The 8555-nt window shown below is 45.5% G+C and overlaps 2 long non-coding RNA genes across 5 annotated transcripts in view; both read right to left on the reverse strand.

Moving 5' to 3' along the window:
- The window catches only part of LOC123172978 (uncharacterized), a 14604-nt gene extending 9095 nt beyond the window's left edge, over positions 1-5509 (reverse strand). The window contains exon 1 of the long non-coding RNA XR_006485795.1: positions 5476-5509. This is a non-coding gene — a long non-coding RNA (uncharacterized lncRNA). The remainder of the gene's footprint in view (positions 1-5475) is intronic.
- LOC123172976 (uncharacterized) overlaps positions 1-8271 on the reverse strand; it is a 19473-nt gene extending 11202 nt beyond the window's left edge. For 2 of the 4 annotated variants that reach the window (XR_006485792.1, XR_006485791.1), the window contains exon 1: positions 5567-8271. This is a non-coding gene — a long non-coding RNA (uncharacterized lncRNA). The remainder of the gene's footprint in view (positions 1-5566) is intronic. The other 2 variants (XR_006485794.1, XR_006485793.1) reach the window with 2 other exon arrangements.
- Positions 8272-8555: the final 284 nt, after the last annotated feature.

Below are 8555 nucleotides of genomic sequence, written 5' to 3' on the forward strand. Positions count from 1 at the left end.
TAACTTCAACACGAGGGGGGATAACTTCAACACGAGGGGGGGTCGATATACCCCCTCCTCGATAACATTATTTCCCCGTGTATGTATGTCGTCGTTGTCGATATAAAACCCCCTCCCGATAACTTCAACACGTGGGGGGGGGGGGTCGATATATACCCCCTCCCCGATAACATTATTTCCCCGTGTATGTATGTCGTCGTTGTCGATATATATAACTCCCTCCCAGATAACTTCGACATGATGGACGGTCGATATGTATACCCCCTCTCGACCGTGATAACTTATACCACGGGAGCACCCCCGGCCCTCTCGCTCGACCAAAATTCTCGAGGACACCCAAACCCTAGAAAAAAACGATGTCGGTCTCCTACCCCCTCCCGCCGCGCCCCTACCCTTGAAGCGTTGCCTAGGCCACCCCAAACCCGGAATAAGCTAGGTCTACGTTTGCACTAATATATCCACCTACTGTCATGTTTGTGTAATAATTGCCATGTTGTAATATTTGCAGAAACAATGGAGCACGGACGAGATGAGCAAGCAGAAGAGGTGTTGGGGGACATAATCTTAGCCGGAGGTGATATCTTGTCGTATCTTAACGACAATGCTGGTCTGGAAGAACAGGGTGAAGAAGCAGGCTGCGGTGATCGAAGAGTGGAGGAGGAAAGACATGATTATGATGGCTCCGGTGACCCAATGCTGGTGCAAGAAGGAGCCCGTGGTGACGGCTCCGGTGACCGAACAGAGTCCGGCCAGGTAAATATATTAGCTAAGCCTATGCTGACTAGTTAATTGATGCATTCATTGTTTTGGTATGTACACATATTAATTAACACTCGTCTTTCTTCTTTTTTCTAGCCCTCCGGATCGAGCACAACTGCGGTAAAGAGACGAGGCCCGAAGAGAAAGTTGTGCTCGGATGAAAGGTTTGAGATCACAGCAATCGCGCGCGACGGCCAACCGATTGAATCCCTCCGGACAAAGGATGCTTTTGCTGCTCAGTGCGGGGTTCTAGTTAGGGACAAGATCCCGATCAGCATCCACCAATGGTATAAGCCTAAGAAGGAAGACCCTGAGGTGTCTTATGTCAATGATATGCAGAAAGATGATCTTTGGTCTGAGCTGAAGGCAAATTTCACCCTACCGCCAGAGGAGGATCCGGAGAAGCCAGTTATAGAGCAATTCATCAAGTCTCATGCTCTTAAGAAGATGGCAGACCTATTCAGGAGGTGGAAGAATGAGCTGAAAACGTTTGTCGACAAAGAAGAGACACCAGAATTTATCGGCCGGTATGAGAAGATCAGAGATCACTGGCCCGCATTTGTGGCCCACAAGACATCGGAAAAGAGTAAGAAGATGTCAGCGACAAACAAGAAGAATGCTGCGAAGAAGAAGCTTCACCATCGCACGGGGTCAGGTGGCTACCTCAAAGCCCGACCTAAGTGGGCCAAGTCTGAGAGGGATCTGCTTGATAAAGGGATCGAACCAGAGATAGTGAACTGGCCAGACAGTTGCCGGACATGGTTCTTCGGGGCTGGCGGAACCTTGGACCCTGTATCAGGGAGGTGTCGTTGGACGGACGAGCAACTTGCAATACCCGTCAAGAAGCTTAAGCACTATATCGATGCAGCGCAGCAAGGGACGTTCGTTCCAGACAGAGAGAACGACGAGCTCACAATGGCCCTCGGGAATCCTGAGCACCCTGGACGGACACGAGGCACGCCAGGCTCCGTTCCGTGGAAGGCTGGTTTTCCGGACGCGGGCGGTTACAAAACCCAGGAGAGGAGGAAAAAAGTGGAGCAGATCCAAATTCAGCGTCTGCACGAAAGGGTTCAAGTGCTAGAGGAACAAGACGGCAATCAAGATGCCGAAACTGCCCCCGAAGCTACACCGCCATCTCAGCGGAGAAGCAGCGTGGCTTCCACCGAGCTGCCTCAGCTGGAGCATGCGGCTCCTGCTAGCTACCCCGTGGATGCTGTCACGGAGTCTCAACATTGCCACCTTATGGCGGAATGGCAGAACTTGAAAGTCAAGGCGGCTGTTGGCTCTGTTTTACCTACTGAACCCGGCGCAACCTACCACTGCCGGCCGATTCCAGAAGGATATGCTAGGGTGATGGTGGATGAAATAACAGAGGGATTTGAGGACCTCCAGCTTGACCACCCTACCGGTGAAGGGGAGACTCGGCTGGGTTTAGCTCTGAAGACTCCATGCCTATGGCGGAAGGAGCTCATCAAGCTTCCGAACTGGACGGCTCCGGCGAGTAAGGGCACTCCGCCTCCTCCTCCGGCGAGTGATCAGGGCACTCACCCTCCTTCTCCAGCGCGTGGCGGCACTCCGCCTCCTTCTCCGCCAGCGCCGGCGCGCCAGAGCAGCCATCCTCCTCCTTCTCCGCCTCGTCAGCAAGGGCGGAAGAGACCCGCCGCTGCTGCGGCTGCTCCGGCGCATCGTAGTCCTTCTCCTCCGCCTCGTAAGCAAGGAAAGAAGACAGCCGCAGCCGCTCCGTCTGCTCTGCCGGCGTCTAGCAGAACAGCTGCCAGAGGCGGGAGGCAATACAGATTCGGTCCTTCTCTGAAGACTAAAGAGAAGTTACCATATGAGAGGACCGAGGAGGAGAACGCGAAGATCATGCGAGCCGAAGTGAAGAACTTTTTTGAAGGGGTGAAAGCAAAGAAACATCCACCTCCGGAGAAGGTAGATCCGGTGAAAGCAAAGCGCACTCTGGCTGCCCTGACAAAACCACCAAAGTCTCCGCCGAGAGGCAACTATGAGCGCGTTCTTGCAAAGGCATATGCCGAAGCGGAGCGGTCGGGAAGTACTGTCAGTGATAAAAGGATGAAAGAACGACGAGCTAGGAAAAAAATTGCCCAGCTCGGCGAACAAGCGAACCAATCGTGCCCCCCGCTCAAGGTGTCAAAAGACATCGTCGCTAATGATCCGGGTATGGTGCCCGGTTATAGCAATCTTGGAGATTACCTGCCCGACGATGTACATTATGAAATCATGGAGGTGGATGAACACAAATACCATTACGGGAAGCCTCTCGTCGAAGATGTCAGATCTGTAAGCACGATGATGCGAAGACTACATGATTGGTACATGAAAACCTGCAGAGAGTCTGATGGGATGAGTACTTTGACGCTGAGAGTTAAACCGGAGCATGACCTCGTTGGAATTGAACTGCTGAATGTTCCATTTGAGGATTTCTTCCAGTTTTAGAATCAAAAGTCCCTCGATAAAACAACGATCACTTGCTACTGTCTGTAAGTAGTACTACTTCTGTCATTAAGTCTCTCTATATAGGTCAGCTCTTTCATTGCATGTATTTATACTTATCCTCACTATATTATGCAGATTGAAGATCGCCGAATTGAAGAAAAGACAAATCGGTGATATTGGGTTCATTAACACAAATCTCATAGATGCATATACGGTTGAAAAAAATCCCAAAGAAGCCGAGGCCAACTTGCTACAATCGTTGGTATTAAATCAAAACAAAGATATAATACTCTTTCCTTACAACTTCAAGTGAGTGTTACTGTCTTGTGCATATTCGGTTTCCCTTATTAGTCCAGGTTATGGTAATGTAATTGATGACTTATGCATGCATGCACAGCTTCCACTATATTCTCCTAGAGATTAAGCTTGAGTCGGGAGTAGTAACCGTCTTAGACTCGAGACGAAAAGATCCCACGACTATGCGAACATGACTCAAATGCTCCAGAAGTAAGTTAAATCGATCATTATCCACCATATCAGCAACTTTGTTCATTTCCTGATATCAAGTAATTGTTTTCTTTGTCTGGCAAGGTTTGGGGAAAATTCACCTCAAAAGCTCCGGGACTCCCGAAGAAGCTGCAATTTAGACACCCGAAAGTAAGTACCATAATAGCATGTTCCGCGCATCTCCTAGTGATTCAACAGCTGGTTTCATCAATACCATTTAGCATGCTTGCTTATCAGTTTGATTGACCTCTATTTCTTGTAAAGTGGTTGTGACAGGAACCCGGGAATAATTACTGTGGATACTACGTTTGCGAGTCCATCCGCCGCACGACCTGTGAGCGGGGCTACACTGAAGAACAATATGAAGTGCGTAAGCAATAATATTCATAATTTTATTTTATTACCATCATTTGTGTTGAGTTTCATTTATTCATATATATATATATATATATATATATATATATATATATATATATATATATATATGTATTGACCCCCTTCTTCAAATTAGATCTTTCGGATGCGGGATGAACTCCTAGCAGAACATCGTATGCGAGCAATTCAAGAGGAATTGGCGGCATTCTTCCTTGACCACGTGATCGCTGAAAACGGAGAATACTATGTGGACCCTGTGTTCCTACAATATAATTAGGAGATTGTATTGTAAGAGATAATTATTGTATATATGTAGCCGGTAGTGTCGGATAGATATACGAGAACTTGTTGTTCGACCAATATCTAGGAGAAGGAGAGGTGGTCGATATCACTTCTCTCTGTATGCATATGTTCATGACGATCTTCTGTTTCCTTCATTTGATTACTAGCTAGCGTGTCTACTCCTCTCCATACGTATATAGTACGTAGCGTCGACCAAGCACTTAGATAAGAGAGGACACTTCTCTCTATTAATTAGCTAGCTAACACAATATATGAAACACCTAAATTAACCACCCAAAACCCCTAAACCACCCCCTTTCAAAAAAAAAACAAAAACCTCAGCTCCTGCCAGGTGCTGACGCGTGGATGCCTATTGGTCCCGGTTGGTGACACCAACCGGGACAAAAGGCCCTCCTGCCTGGGCTCCCCGCACCGGCCACGTGGACGGCCTTTAGTCGAACCGGGACTAAAGGGCTAGGACATTAGGACTAAAGGCCCTTATGAACCGGGGTAAAAGCCCCTTTTCCTACTAGTGAGTACAGATAATAGTTAATATTCCATAACAAACTAAAAACCGGACATGGGAGGATGGGCATCTGTTCCTAGACAAATTGGTGGGAGTCAGGAATCGCTGCAAGGTTAAAAATAAAAAACAGAGGAGGTTAGGATCGATTGAGGTGGTGGAAACGACCTAGTAACTCCCCTTTAATAACAGGCCATAAATTGGAAGGCAACCTTTTACAGGAAATATCACGTATATTTGTTTAAATGAATGATCATTAAATTCCATAAAATTCCTATCCTAAGAATATCTAACACATTAATCTTAAGAGCAACAGTAACTAAAGAACAACAAGCAGCTAGATGTCCTCAATGGTGACACAACAGTTGAGGTTGGGGATATGCAGCTTGATTTCTTCGAGAAGTCAAACAATCTGTACAACGACATGCATAAGCAAATAGGAATAATCTAAAAGGGGAAGGATTATACTATTTTGTCTTGTTGAGTTCGCTTCCCAGTTAACTCAAATTAACGCTGATAGTCTAGACATGCTACACAGAAATCATGGAAGGGCCTAACACTAATAACATTACCATTGTATATCTAGTCATAGTATTCCAACTATCCAGCCAAAAATAAAGGGAAGAAAATTAGAATACACATAGGCTAGAAAAAAATGATTACCATGATCTTAAATAAGCAAGCAATAGAGCAGTGTCGTTCCCACAAAGGCAAATGAGAGAGTACAACAAAACTGGAAGTACCAATCATCATATCGTGAAATGTGTGGTTTTCTTCATCAACGGATCTAACAAAAATGAATTGAGTTAGAAACCTGATCAGGTGCAAGCATGCAATATAGAACAGTGGGTAAAAGAAAGGAATAAAATACAATATTTAATAATCTCCTCACTCATAAGGTGCTTTTGCAAGAAAGGAATTAAATTCAACATCGAACAATCGATCTCTTGTTTTCAGCTTGACTTGATTCTATTGCTAACTGCATCCCAAAAAAATAATGCCCGCGTTCTAAAATTTGAGTCATCTAGCAAAACGTAGTTCAGTTTATAAAGTTGTTGGTGCAGGCATCCCATGATGGTCATATTTTTGCAGAATTTAGTTAGAACCATCAAGTGAGCTTTAGTTAACTCACAAGCTTATATGCATCTAGAACTTTAAGTTATACTCAAATCTACAAAGGTGAAAAAACATGCAGGAACTAAGAATAGATCATGTACTTCTAACAAAATCTCAAAACTGGCACATGAGGGGACATATCCCAATATTTAACGTAAGTCGGCATGAAGATGTCCCCAAGATACAAACTTCGTATAATTTATCATGAAAATTGTCCCTTGTAGAGTAAGTCCAAATTTTCATCAATCTTTATTATATCAAAAACTTTTGTTTTCTTCAATTAAATATGCATACCAGACCTCTCCAACAAGATGCACCTCTCCAAAATGCTTTATGAACCTGATAGATATAGAAAGCATGTAGCCATACCTATTCTTGCATGTGCATGTCGAGTTTGGAAAAAAACAAGGTAGCAACATCTTTCCAATAGTTTGCTGAGTGCTAATCACCTTGCAGGCTGAAGAAACACGATGGTATGGGGTGCTAATTAATTCAAACACAAACAACATAAAAACCAAATTGAGATAGAAGCTACTGCACACATACTATTCTGAATTTGATGATCAATTAATTGGCGCCTTTCTATTTGTACACTTATAGACATCTCAAACATCAAAAATCACAGTTCAGATTTTGTTCACATATAACCTAGTATGATCTTCAAAAAACAAGAAATAGAACCTGGTGTGTTGTCTCTTACTACAACGGGAAGCCAGCAGCCTCCTTCCTGCTAGCTCTGAGAAACTGCATTTCCATTGTCGTCGAGCACAGGGCGCTTGATGTGGCCACTGCATCATCCATCCTCTCTGATCCATGGACACATAAAAAAGTCCCCATAAACACAAGTCAGTTTGTTGAGACAACATGAACAAATAAAAGTAGAAGATAACTCCATCACTCCTTATGCTGGCCTCGGCAAGTTTGCAGCCACATATTATAGCCACTTCGAACAATAACCCCTACATATTATAGCCACTTCGAACAATAACCCTGAATCGCTCGCCTGCATTTATTTTGGTTACAAAATTCAAATGAAGTAGCACTACAAATATAGTAGTAAATTGTAGGTACAACATGGACAAAGGGGAATTCTACAGATGCTGCTGTTTTAACCACCATGAATTATACAGACAACTCTTATTCTGAAAATCGGATGGTAAGGTTCAGAATACCTGTGTACGGTCGGCAATGATGAGTGAACTCTTAATAAATTGAATACTTGAAAACACTTAATAAATCGAATATGCTTTATATGCATCATCTCAAATTGCTTTGCATGGTTCTTCAAATAAAATCACATAGCTGCACATAACAGAACATTGGGGCATGAAATAAATCTGAACAAAATGAAGAAAAAGTACAGCAAAAGCTGGCCTAGTGACTTGGTGAGCAATATGATAACGTGATAATATCATGTAGCATAGCTTTGCCATCACGCACAGGAGGACTGGAGGAGTGTTGCCTTTGGAGTCAGCCATGACCTATGGATGAATATATAAGCTAGCTCTGATTTGCAATACGAGGGGAGCAGCCTGGTGTGTTACAAATTCGGCCACCATAGGGGAATCTCATGAACTGAGACAGCCAGGGCGCCATATTCGTCATCGTCTACTACCACCTTGGCCCTGTCAAACTGTGGTGTCGAGCTTGCAGGCAGAGTGGCGAATGGCCACAGTGGAGACCTCCTCTAGTAACAGGAACGACACAAGCAACAACTATCTGAACACATTTGTGAATGATGAGAATAGGATGGTAAGGTTCAGAATACCTGTGTACGGCCGGCAAGTACTCCTTGCGACGATCGTCGCACCCTGCCCTGGGGTTCAGCGCAGCTGGCGGCGGCGTCTCCCCTCAAAGGTCGGCGGCGGCGGCGACAGCGTCTCCCGTCAGAGACCGGCGACGGCGTTTCCCGTCGGAGACCGGCGGCGGCGGCGGCTCCTCTAGGAGATTGGAGGCGGCGTCTCCTCTGGCAGGTCGGCGGCGGTGATCCCGGACGTCCGCGGCGGCGCCTCCTCTGGGAGAGACGGCAGATCGTACCACGGCGGCAGCGAGAGACGGCAGATCGTACGTTGGCGGCGATCCCGTATCTCGGTGTCGGCGATCTCGTACATCGGCAGCGGGTAGATCGAACGAGATCGCGGCAGATCGTACGTCGACGGCGGCAAGGAAGCTCTCCCGTACGTCGGCAGGGGCAACGAAGCTCTTGTTTCGATGAGATCGAGATGTGATCGAGAGAAGCGTTTTTTGTGTGGGGTTTGGGTTTTTTTTGGGTGCGTGGGATGGGTTGAGGGTGGGGGAGGATGACGAAAAAAAACCAGCAAAAATAAACCGCGCAGACTATTCATAACTGTTTCATTAGGAGTAGAGATGAAGATTCTATCTCTTTTTCACAAATTAAGAAATGTACGTGAACGTGAGCCTTTAAAGGGAAAAAATCTCGGTGGGTTATATGCGCTGCTATCACCGTGAAAACCGGGCCCCACCAGATAAATGGCTTATATTTTTTAATTAAATACAGATATTGTATATGCAGATC

This window comes from Triticum aestivum, unplaced genomic scaffold, assembly GCF_018294505.1.
Source record: "Triticum aestivum cultivar Chinese Spring unplaced genomic scaffold, IWGSC CS RefSeq v2.1 scaffold27977, whole genome shotgun sequence".
NCBI lineage: Eukaryota > Viridiplantae > Streptophyta > Magnoliopsida > Poales > Poaceae > Triticum > Triticum aestivum.